General features: G+C 45.9%; 2 non-coding genes across 2 annotated transcripts; both read right to left on the bottom strand.

Moving 5' to 3' along the window:
• Positions 1 to 11198: 11198 nt before the first annotated feature.
• Positions 11199 to 11361, bottom strand: LOC134992523 (U1 spliceosomal RNA). The gene has a single exon (XR_010196681.1). It is a non-coding gene; the product is annotated as a U1 spliceosomal RNA (small nuclear RNA).
• A 152-nt stretch (positions 11362 to 11513) lies between these two features.
• On the bottom strand, positions 11514 to 11677 carry LOC134992147 (U1 spliceosomal RNA). Its single transcript, XR_010196336.1, has one exon. It is a non-coding gene; the product is annotated as a U1 spliceosomal RNA (small nuclear RNA).
• Between the last annotated feature and the right edge of the window lie 505 nt (positions 11678 to 12182).

The following is a 12182-nucleotide window of genomic DNA, read 5'->3' as shown; positions in this document are numbered from 1 at the left end:
CAAACCATCAAGAAGTAGCAGTATCTGTGCTAATGGATGGTTTAAAAGAAGCATTAAAGACAAGGGTACAGACCACGCAACCATGTTGGCGAGGTCTGTCAGTGGCTACTTTGAGAGAGGCTGCTATTGATCACGACCGGAATATCACCAGACACAGGGAGTCGCAAGGTGATAAGTTAATGTCAGTAAGTATACAGGCCCTGACCACAAAACAGCCTGTGTTTATATCACCAAACCCTGTGGGTAAGTCAAATGTGGTAACATGTTATTTTTGTCATAAACAGGGACACATAGCACGAGACTGTAGAGCGAAAAATTCGCAAAGATCTTACCAACCCCCTAGACAACGACACGACACACGACATTGGGAGCAAGGTCCGCAGAGACGGAGTTATGAGCCACATGCAGGAGAAACAAAAAGATACCCCCCGAACAGAGACTGGCAAACTCCTGGCAGTTCCCATTTAACCCCTTCACAAGTAGTTGCTGCCAGCGGGATTCAGGGAGGTCACCATACCCAATAGGGGTGTAGCCATACCTGTAATCTGCAGCCAGTAAAATTGATTGCAAGCCTTGGGAGTGAACCTGAAATTGCAATCAATGTAGCTGGTAAATCATTAAACTTTCTTGTAGACACAGGGGCGGCCAAATCAGTGATAAATTCGACAGTGGGCATGAGAACCACTGGTAAGACAATTCCAGCCATAGGGGTAACGGGAGTAGTCCAGCACTACCCTGTTAGCAAACCAGCCGAGATTACAGTAGGGCCTTTACATACCAAGGATTCCTTTTTGCTGGCTGCATCGGCACCGACTAATCTCCTGGGAAGAGACTTATTGTGTAAAATGGGGTGCGTCATTTATTGTACTCCTGAAGGTGTATTCTTGGACATACCTGAGAATCACGCTCAGGAAGTGCGAGACATGTTAGACTCCCCATCAAAATTAATGTCACATACCATTATGACAAATAGGACTCCATCCAAAGTAGAAGAAATGACATCCCAGATACCAGAGTCACTTTGGACTAAAGATGGACAGGACACTGGATTAATGGCAAACGTAGCTCCTGTAGTTGTACAAGTAAAAGATGGTAGGATAGCTCCAAAAATCCCACAGTACCCTCTGAAGCCAGAGGTGGAGTTAGGAGTGTATCCCGTAATAGAGCGCTTGCTACAACAGGGTATTCTGGTAAGAACGTCCAGCACTGCCAATAGTCCCATCTTCCCTGTGAAAAAGAGTGGGGGGAGGGGTTACCGGCTAGTGCAGGATCTAAGGGGGATCAACAAAATAGTTGAGAGTCAGTTCCCCGTAGTGCCAAATCCAGCTGTCATCCTTATGCAAATCCCTCCCACTGCGAAATTTTTCACTGTTATTGACCTCTGCTCCGCTTTCTTTTCGGTACCTCTGCACCCTGACAGCCAATATTTGTTTGCATTCACATACAGAGGAGTCCAATACACATGGACTCGATTACCACAAGGTTTCATAGACAGTCCAAGTATATTTTCCCAGGCTTTGCATGATTGTTTACAGTCTTTCCAACCAGAGAGTGGATCAGTATTAATACAGTACGTGGATGATCTACTACTGTGTTCTGATTCATTGGAAGCATCCCTGAAGGATACGAAACAGCTCCTGTTTCATCTTTCAGACACAGGACACAAGGTTTCCAAAGACAAGTTGCAATTATGCCAAACTAAGGTAAAATATTTGGGACACTGTCTAACACAAGGACTGAGACACCTGACCACTGATAGAATTCAAGCAATTAGAGACATGACTCTGCCAAAAACCCAGCAACAGATCAGAACATTTTTAGGAATGTGTGGGTATTGCCGTAACTGGATCCCAGGGTTTTCCATTCTAGCGTTACCTCTGCAGGAGATGGTCTCCTCAAACAAACCTGATCGGATTTCGCATACAGACGAGTCCGAGATGGCATTTGAGAGACTTAAACAGTGCCTAACGCAGGCACCAGCATTAGGTATGCCAGACTATGGGAAACCCTTTGAGCTGTACGGAACAGAAAGTGCTGGTTGCGCGGCAGGCGTCTTAACCCAAAAGCACGGTGATGCCAGCAGGCCAGTAGCATACTACAGCGCTCAGCTAGACACGGTAGCGCGATCCCTCCCCACATGCTTGCGAAGCGTCGCTGCGATAGCATTGCTAGTAACGAAAAGCGAAGATGTAGTGCTAGGTCACAACCTCACAATTCATACACCACATGCAGTGTCAGCCTTGCTAAATTCTGCCCAAACCAGGCACGTCTCATCAGCGCGGTTTACAAGATGGGAATTGGCACTAATGGCCCCCGTAAACATCACCATAAGGAGATGCAGTGCATTAAATCCTGCAACATATCTCCCAGGTGTGCCTGGACAGGCACAAAGGGTGGAGGATGAGAGTGGTGGGGAAGGAGAATTTAACACACAGGAGGACACACATGATTGTATGGAATATTTGACCCAAAATTTTACCGCAAGGCCTGACATCAGTGACAACCCGCTGGAAAATGTAGATCTAACTTTCTACACGGACAGTAGTTGTCACAGACAGTCAGACTCGGGAGACTTGTGTACTGGATACGCAGTCGTAGATGACCAAGGCACCATAGAAGCGGAACCGCTAGGCCCACCTCACTCAGCCCAGGTTGCTGAACTGGTCGCCCTAACCAGAGCATGTGAATTGGCTAAGGGCAAATCAGCCAATATCTACACCGACTCTAGATACGCATTCGGGGTAGTCCATGATTTCGGAGCCCTATGGCGCCTCAGAAATTTCATGACGGCAGCTGGTACACCGGTAGCGCATGCAGCTCACATCAAAAGGCTTCTAACAGCGATACAGGAACCCGACAGAGTGGCTGTTATCAAGTGTAAAGCACACACATATAGCCAGGACCCAGTATCACTTGGTAACAGCCGAGCAGACGAAGCAGCTAAGTTAGCAGCTGGTACCCCCAGACAGACAGACACCACACAACTGATGGTATTTAATACCATCAACACACAGAAGTTGTGTGAAATGCAAAATTTGTGTTCCACACAGGAAAAGGCAGTCTGGAAGGCGAAGGGATATGGCCAGGAGTCCTCAGGACTCTGGACGGATGGACAAGGTAAACCGGTGGCCCCCAGAGCATATCTTCCATGTTTAGCTGAGGCAGCTCACGGGCTGACTCATCTGGGCAAGGAAGGAATGTGCAAGTTGGTAAGAGCATATTGGTGCGCCCCAGGATTTTCATCTCATGCAAGTAAGAGAGCAATGTCATGCCTTACCTGTTTGAGAAAGAATATCGGAAAGGCAATACCAACAGAACCATCTCATATCCCACCTGCAGGCGGTCCTTTCCAGGCAATACAGATTGACTTCATTCAATTACCCCCTTGTCGAAATTTGAAATATGTACTTGTTTGTATAGATGTGTTCTCAAATTGGGTTGAAGCATTCCCGGCGGCCACAAATACCGCTATGTTTACTGCTAAGAAAATTGTGCAGGAATTTGTATGTAGATATGGTATCCCTAGAATTATCGAAAGTGATAGGGGTACCCATTTTACAGGTGATGTCTTTCAAGGAATGTGTAAGTTGATGGGAATTGATAGCAAGCTGCACACTCCATACCGTCCACAGGCGAGTGCGAAGGTGGAAAGAGTGAATAGCACTATTAAAAATAATTTGAGCAAAGTTATGGCAGAAACAGGATTGACATGGCCAGAAGCTTTACCCATTGTACTGTACAGCATCAGAACCACTCCCAGGTCCCCTCTTAATCTGTCCCCTTTTGAAATCTTGTTTGGTCGACAACCGCATGTTATGATTAACCCTCAGGATGATTTGAAGTGTAACAATGAAGTGACTGTAAAGTACCTGGTTAATATGAGTAAACAGCTAAGGAATCAAAATAATAATTTGAAGTTGGTGATTCCTGATTTACCAGATAGTAATTGTCATGACATTGAACCTGGGGAGTATGTAATGATACGAAATTTTCTACGCTCAGGTTGCCTTATTGACAGATGGGAAGGACCATACCAAGTCTTATTGACTAGCACTACAGCATTGAAAGTTGCCGAGAGAGAGACTTGGGTTCATTCGTCCCATTGTAAGAAGGTTGCTGATCCAGAGAGGTCCCGTGATAAGGAACAGACGGTAGAGGACGTTGTATCACTGGAGTGTCTGTTCCAGGAGGACTGAGGCGGCACCTGAGCATTGAAAATCACAAGATCAAAAGCAGTTGTCGATTCCCTGTTCCCTTTTATTGTTTTTCTCCAACTTCCCATCCCCTCTCCCTCAAATTATTTTCCCCCCCTTCTCATTCTTCTTCGTTTCCTCCTATAAGATGGACTTGCCCCAAGAGACTGTGATCCGGATTTTCCTGTTGACCATGATGTTGACCAGAGCAGTCTGTTCCGGCGAGAGTACCATGGAGGTCGAGAGAGGTTCTGGAATGGGTTCTGATAACAGAGATGGAGGCGTAGTTTTCCGAGAACAACATAATCAACAAGCAAAGGCGAGTATCAGAAAACGATCCGATAGCATTGACAATAGAAGGAATTGTGAAGGATTGTTAGCTGAAGAAAACTGTATCTGTAGGCTCTGTGACAACGTAGTCGAGGATGGGTGCATTAAGAAATGCCAATCCAGTTTTAATATCCACATGGACCGGCATCCCTTGAGTGACTATCACTCCTTAGTGGGTAGCGTGTTAAATCAAACAGATTGTTGGGTATGCTCTCAAGTACCTCAAGGTCATAGCAAATCAGGACTAGTACCATTTCCTTTAACGATAGGGGAGGTACTTGAGCTAAGTGGTGGGAGACCGGTGGACAGGAGGTTTAATATCTCCAGTCCTCCTAGTTTGAAGCTCCACCAATATCATGTGGATAGATCCCTCATATGTTTTAACATTTCCAATCCCCGAAAGCCGGGAAATTGGGAAGTGTCATGGAGTAACCAAACCATGACCTTTTCATATAGAGCAGATAGAATGCCGACAGATACAGAGCTTATACGCCACATAGCCAGTAGAGGAAAATCTTTCCGGTATAGGTATACCCTAGGAAGTAGGATTACGAGAGTTGGAGAGGTATCACCAGGATACTGTGCACATATCGTACAAGCTGATACGTGTACTAGACAGATGGGAGAATTAGGGTTAGGAGATTTCACATGGAAAATGTGTAATATGGTTATGTCCTACTCCGTCCCATATGTTCTCCCCGATGATGCATATTTCATATGCGGGAGGAAGGCGTATAAGTGGCTTGCCCCAAACTCTGAAGGATTGTGTTATATTGGAAAAGTATTGCCTGAGGTAATGACTGTATCACATGCCAAAATGAAAGACATACACCGTGTTGCCCAAACTCCTTATACTCACACCCATTACGAGCACGTAGTTAAACGGCACCTGATAGAAAGAACAGAGCACCCGGCCTCTGACATGATCCATGAATCCACCGGGATTCAGTTTCTACTTGCGTTAGACCTCACTCGCACCGCCAGAGGAGTGTTGAATTATAAATACATATCTGCGCTCGCAAATTTGTTAGACAATATCACAGAAATGTATGATGACACGTTTAGGTATACTGGAAGAGAACTTCAAGCTTATAAAACAGAACTAGTTCAGCATAGAATGATTCTCAATTATCTCACAGCAGTAACAGGTGGATATTGTGTCACACTGGCAACGCAGTACGGCGTGAAATGCTGCACATATATAACGAATAGTACCGAGGACCCGGTCGAGGTCATAGACCAAAAGATGGACGATATTCTCCAATTGAAGTGGGAATTTCGCAGGAGACACAATCTCACCCTTGCTGCTGTGAGTAATGAGCTGACTAGTTGGGTGTCATGGTTGAACCCGCGAAATTGGTTCTCCGGTTTAGGAGAATGGGCTCAAGGAGTTATAATGGATGTAGGGAAGTTTCTCCTATGTATCTTAGGTGTTATCATAACGATTGGCTTGATATTTAGATGCGGTCAGGCTTTAACGAAGTGCAAACGAAGTACCAGGGTGATGAGTTTAAGGAGTGAGGAAATTGTAATGCGATTTCTACGGTCCGTTTCTTTCACCTGTTTTTCCGTTTTCCTCTGAGGTAAAAGACCCACTTGGACGAGGAATTTGATGAGCCGATATACAGACAACAGATGGATTAAAGAAGAAGTTTTGACAACCTTATACACAGATTTTTGATGAACTATGCCATAGATCCCCAGTTTCCCTAGAAATTTTAAAATTACTCTAGCCCAACACTTTTGTAAATCTATGGACATTGACAAAGCTTTTTGCTCGCACCTTATGGGCAAAAGCACAAAGAAGACTGCATTCAACAGACACCAAACAAGACCTCAATCGACGAATGTTCATTAACCTGACATAGAATACCACTGCATTTACCGTAACTATGTATTTTCTTCATCTCTACAACCTTCAGGTAATTACACACATAGTATAGGGAATACAGGCACAGATATCAGCAATCACATATTCCCCCATTCATGTATCATCAACTAAAATGTGCTCCCCATTTTTGTTACAACCAAAATCCGAAAAAAGCTCGGTAAAGTTTGACAGCCCATCCACAGACCCGTACCACGGGATAAGAAGGAATTCAAATGTATACTTCGCAATACCTCAAAGCTTGATTTAAAACACGTACGGCACGATGATACATGACCCCCCAAACATGGATTCATACACACATGCTTCTGCTATCTCACTAGGTCATACCCTTTTCCTACCTTCTCCTCTCCTCCCCTACCCAACCATGTAAATGTATTAACCCCTGACATATATTTTTCTCTTTTTGAAATGTTTTAGGAAGTGGCAGTTATTGTTGACTGCCAAAGGGTGGACTGTCAAAGTCAGAAAAATATCACGATGCACACTGCCATATTTGCACCTCATATGTGTCCCTGCTGCGCATGCGTGCGCTCTACCGTGCGTGCGCATACTCGCTGTTGCGGGCACCCGCAGGCGCACGGTATGCACATTTACGGTAGAGATTGTGTGCGTCTAGCGGGCGACTCTTTCGTTACATATTTTCACCATATAATGCATTTTGTAGATTATGGTCCCTTTGATAGATTCTGAAAGTTTAGTTAATGTAGTATGTTCCTGGACAGAGAGATCCCTCATTGTTTGATACGAAGGGTCAGACAGGAGTAATACAGTGGTGTTTAGTATCCATCGGAAGAGTATTTAATTAGCAATATTCCGGTGTTGGTTTGAAGCGGATCAATCGCTCGTGCAAATAGTTATGGACATAAGAAGTTTATGAACATTTACTGTATTTGCACTTACTTATCCATGCGGCGGGAAACCCAGTTTCCCTCCCACCTGAGCTGTTGGAAATAGTCACAGCCCACCTGTATGAATCAACCTATGACCTTTTGTTATAATGCGAAGACGAATTCCTGTGTCCAATGAACAATGAGATTGTAGGGACCATTGAATTGTATTGTGTGTGGGGCATAAATAGACAGGCCGATCACATCCAGCACTCACTCTTCATCGGTTATCATTGCTGAAAATCGGGAGCTGGATGTCCAGAGGCGCATGCGATCGTTTCCTTTGTGCGTAAGTTTTCTCCGTAATCATATTGTCTTTTCTTGTTATTATGGGCCATATCTTTCTCTCTCTCTCTTCTCTTTCTCTCATTTTCTCTTAAACGTACTTGTATTGTATTTACTGTGTAGTTACCTGGTTAGTTAGTCTATGTTATATTGTAGTGTATGACTTGTATTGTATTAATTCTTTTGCAAGTATAACATTCATAATATATATATTAGGCGTTGGACCCTAAGCACGGTATTTGTGTATTTCTTATAGTGTTAAGTATTCTCAGAGCGTCGGTGACGCTCGAACAGCTTTTGAGTTAATAAGGTTATACAGTGTTGCATTTACACCCTATCTCTACACTAAGGTTTTACAGCAAATTACATTGTTTGTGGTTTAGACATAAAGGTTTAACATTGTGAGCGTCGGCGCCGCTCGTGATCTCCTCGTGGTCTCGAGCGTCCGCTACGCTGATAGCGTAGCATTACGGTAGTCGCTCACCTATAAGTGTGCCCGATACCAACAGCGTATTCTCGTGAGCGTCTGTATCGCTCGAGCAGCCCGCTCCCGATACAGCGTCCGTTACGCTATAGCGAACCATTACGTTAGTCAGCAGCCAATAGCGTGCCTGCCTGTGATCTCTTGGCCGTGAGCGAACGTGACGCTTGAGCGTCTCGACCACGGCTAAGCGATTGTTACGCAACGAGCGTACCCTTACGGTACTCCATACGCAAATAGCGTACAGTGTTCTTAGACCTCACAAAGGGTTTTAAATAAGATAAATATTTAGCTTTATCAAAGCGCACTGTCAGCAGTGTTCATTCCGGGAGTGGACAACTGGGATGCAGACTTCCTCAGCAGACACGACCTACATCCAGGAGAGTGGGGACTCCATCAGGAAGTCTTCGCACAGATTGCAAGTCGGTGGGGACTGTTCCAGATAGACATGATGGCGTCCCGCCTCAACAAAAAGCTACAGAGGTATTGCAACAGGTCAAGAGACCCTCGGGCAGTAGCTGTAGACGCCCTAGTGACACCGTGGGTGTTCCGGTCGGTCTATGTATTTCCTCCTTTACCTCTCATACCCAAGGTGTTGATAATAGTAAGAAAAAGAGGAGTAAGAACAATTCTCATTGTTCCAGATTGGCCGCGAAGGACCTGGTATCCAGATCTGCAGGAAATGCTCACAGAAGATCCGTGGCCACTTCCTCTAAGACAGGACCTGTTGCAACAGGGGCCCTGTCTGTTCCAAGACTTACCGCGGCTGCGTTTGACGGCATGGCGGTTGAACGCCGGATCCTAGCGGAAAAGGGTATTCCAGATGAGGTCATTCCTACGCTAATAAAGGCTAGGAAGGACGTGACATCTAAACATTATCACTGTATATGGCGAAAATATGTTTCTTTGTGTGAGGCCAGGAATGCTCATACGTAAGAATTCCACCTGGGCCACTTCCTTCACTTCCTACAAACTGGAGTGAATTTGGGCCTAAAATTAGGCTCTATTAAGGTTCAGATTTTGGCCTTATCCATTTTCTTTCAAAAGGAATTGGCCTCTCTTCCTGAAGTAAGTACAAACTTTTGTGAAGGGAGTACTGCATATTCAGCCTCCTTTTGTACCTCTGGTGGTCCCTTGGGACCTTAACGTGGTGTTAAGGTTATGGTTTGAACCACTTAAAATGGTGGAGTTTAAATATCTCACTTGGAAGGTGGTCATGTTATTAGCCTTGGCTTCCGCTAGGCGAGTGTCGGAATTAGCAGCTTTATCACATAAAATCCCCTATCTGGTTTTCCATATGGATAGAGCGGAATTGCAGACCCGTCCTCAATTCCTGCTAAAAGTGGACTCATCCTTTCATATGAACCAACCTATTGTGGTGCCTGTGGCTACGCGTGACTTGGAGGATTCCGAGTCCCTTGATGTGGTCAGGGCTTTGAAAATTTACGTGGCCAGAACGGCTAGAGTCAGAAAAACAGAAGCACTGTTTGTCCTGTATGCAGCCAACAAGATTGGCACCCCTGCTTCAAATCAGACTATTGCTCTCTGGATCTGTAACACGATTCAGCAGGCGCATTCTATGGCGGGATTGCCGTTGCCTAATTCAGTCAAGGCCCATTCCACTAGGAAGGTGGGCTCTTCTTGGGCAGCTGCCCGGGGGTCTCGGCACTACAGCTGTGCCGAGCTGCTACTTGGTCGGGTTCAAACACCTTTGCAAAGTTCTATAAGTTTGATACCCTGGCTGAGGAGGACCTCCTGTTTGCTCAATCGGTGCTGCAGAGTCATCCGCAGGAGCCCGTTTGGGAGCTTTGGTATAATCCCCATGGTCCTTACGGAGTCCCCAGCATCTTTTAGGACGTAAGAGAAAATAAGATTTTAAACCTACCGGTAAATCTTTTTCTCGTAGTCCGTAGAGGATGCTGGGTGCCCGTCCCAAGTGCGGACTACTTCTGCAAGACTTGTATATAGTTATTGCTTACATAAGGGTTATATGTTAGTTTTCATCGGTCTTGGACTGATGCTATGTTGTTTTCATACTGTTAACTGGGTAGTATATCACAAGTTATACGGTGTGATTGGTGTGGCTGGTATGAATCTTGACCTTGGATTAACAAAAATCCTTTCCTCGTACTGTCCGTCTCCTCTGGGCACAGTTTCTCTAACTGAGGTATGGAGGAGGGGCATAGAGGGAGGAGCCAGTGCACACCCAGATCTAAAGTCTTTCTTAAAGTGCCCATGTCTGCTGCGGAGCCCGTCTATCCCCCATGGTCCTTACGGAGTCCCCATCATCCTCTACGGACTACGAGAAAAAAAATTTACCGGTAGGTTTAAAATGTTATTTTTTTCTCTGCAACCCACTGCTAAATTGTGCTTCCTAGCTGTTTTTTATAAAATCACTTAATTAAATCTGGGAGAACAATCTTCATGACAATAGTATCTCCTATGCAAAATAAGTATGATTTGGGATAGGGCTGGGGAGGGCCGTTGCTCAGGCACATCTCTGTCAAGTAAAGGAGATTCAACTGAGGCAGCACAAGGGAACTCTCATCTGGGGACAACAACTGCAGGGAGAACACATATTTTCAGATGAACATGGGGTGGCAGAAGGCTGCCTAATACTGAAGCACCCCCAAACAACAAACCAAATGCAACAACTAGTGCAAGCATTCCTGGGGGATGACCTGCAGCAGATGGATTTGAATATGGTGATGTCATCCAAGCAGTGGGTCAAAGTTGGCTTCAACCCTCGTCTGCATATGAAAAGAGAAAAGGAGCGTGCAGGGCATGGAGGCCTTTTGTGGTGCTTGGATGACCCCTAGTTCGCATTAAGCACCCCCACCCTCCTTCGGTGTGGGGCTCATGTTGGCCATTCCCCAGCCCCTGAAGCATTCAAGCTGATTTCTTGCAGCAGCTGGGCACTGTAACAGCTCCAGAGCTGCTCTGTAAAGCAAGTAAAAGGGTGTGGGCCCTGCAGCACTACCCGTAGTTTGCATTGTGCATTGGGAGGCACAAAGTAAGCAGACGGGAGGAGAAGTCAGGATAGTGCACAAGGGTATAGAAGGGAGGGGCTCAAGAAAAAAGAAGTGGAACCAGACAGCAAACTAGGCTGGAGAGAGACCTGAGACAAAGAGATCTGAATTACATGAGAGCCGACCAGGGAAAACTCAAATTATGCAGTCAAGTTTCCCACATTTGGGGAAATCGCAGGGGCAGCACACCCAGAGTGCAATGGGTGAGCCTTGCCCTGGGAGAAGCAACTTCATGATCATAGTATCTCACCTGGCAGGTAAGTAGGAGTTGGGCTAGAGCTGGGGAGGGTCGCTGCTCGGGCACCCCCCTGTCAAGTGAAGGAGATCCAACTGAGGCAGCACAAGGGAACTCTCGAAAGAAGAACAAGGCTAGAGGAAGATCTGAGACAAAGAAATCTGACTTTTACCAGAGCTGACCAGAGGAAAGCACAAACACAGTCCCCCACTACCACAAATAATGCAGTCGAGTTTCCCACATTTGGGGAAATCACAGGGGTCAGCATACCCAGAATGCAATGAATGAACCTAACCCTGGGAGAACAATCTTCATGACCATGGTATCTCCTATGCAAAATAAGTATGATTTGGGATAGGGCTGGGGAGGGCCGTTGCTCAGGCACATCTCTGTCAAGTAAGTTGCATTTGATTTGTTGTTTGGGGGTGCTTCAGTATTAGGCAGCCTTCTGCCCTACCATGTTCATCTGAAAATATGTGTTCTCCCTGCAGTTGTTGTCCCCAGATGAGAGTTCCCTTGTGCTGCCTCAGTTGAATCTCCTTTTGGAGAAGACCTCAATAAGATTGTAGCTGATCTGGCTACTGCTAAAACAGCTTGCCTACCTAGTATGACTCCTACCACGCAGAAGGCTAAAAGTACTTTTCTTGGCCCTTTCATCCTCCAGGTAAAGCGTACCCAAGGTCAGGCATACCCAAAGCAAGCTCATGTTTCCAGACCTGCCAAGCCCAGACTGAAGCAATCCTGGGCTGCCCATCAGCCTGCTTCCAAAACGGACAAGCCTGCCGCATGACGGTGCAGGCCTCCCTCTGGGGGATCCCAGGGTGGGGGGCCCGACTTCTAGGTTTGGCAAA

The sequence above is a fragment of the Pseudophryne corroboree genome, unplaced genomic scaffold (assembly GCF_028390025.1).
Source record: "Pseudophryne corroboree isolate aPseCor3 unplaced genomic scaffold, aPseCor3.hap2 scaffold_121, whole genome shotgun sequence".
Lineage (NCBI taxonomy): Eukaryota > Metazoa > Chordata > Amphibia > Anura > Myobatrachidae > Pseudophryne > Pseudophryne corroboree.
The sequence above is the reverse complement of the archived record's forward strand: the minus strand, read 5'-3'. Positions and strand labels throughout refer to the sequence as shown.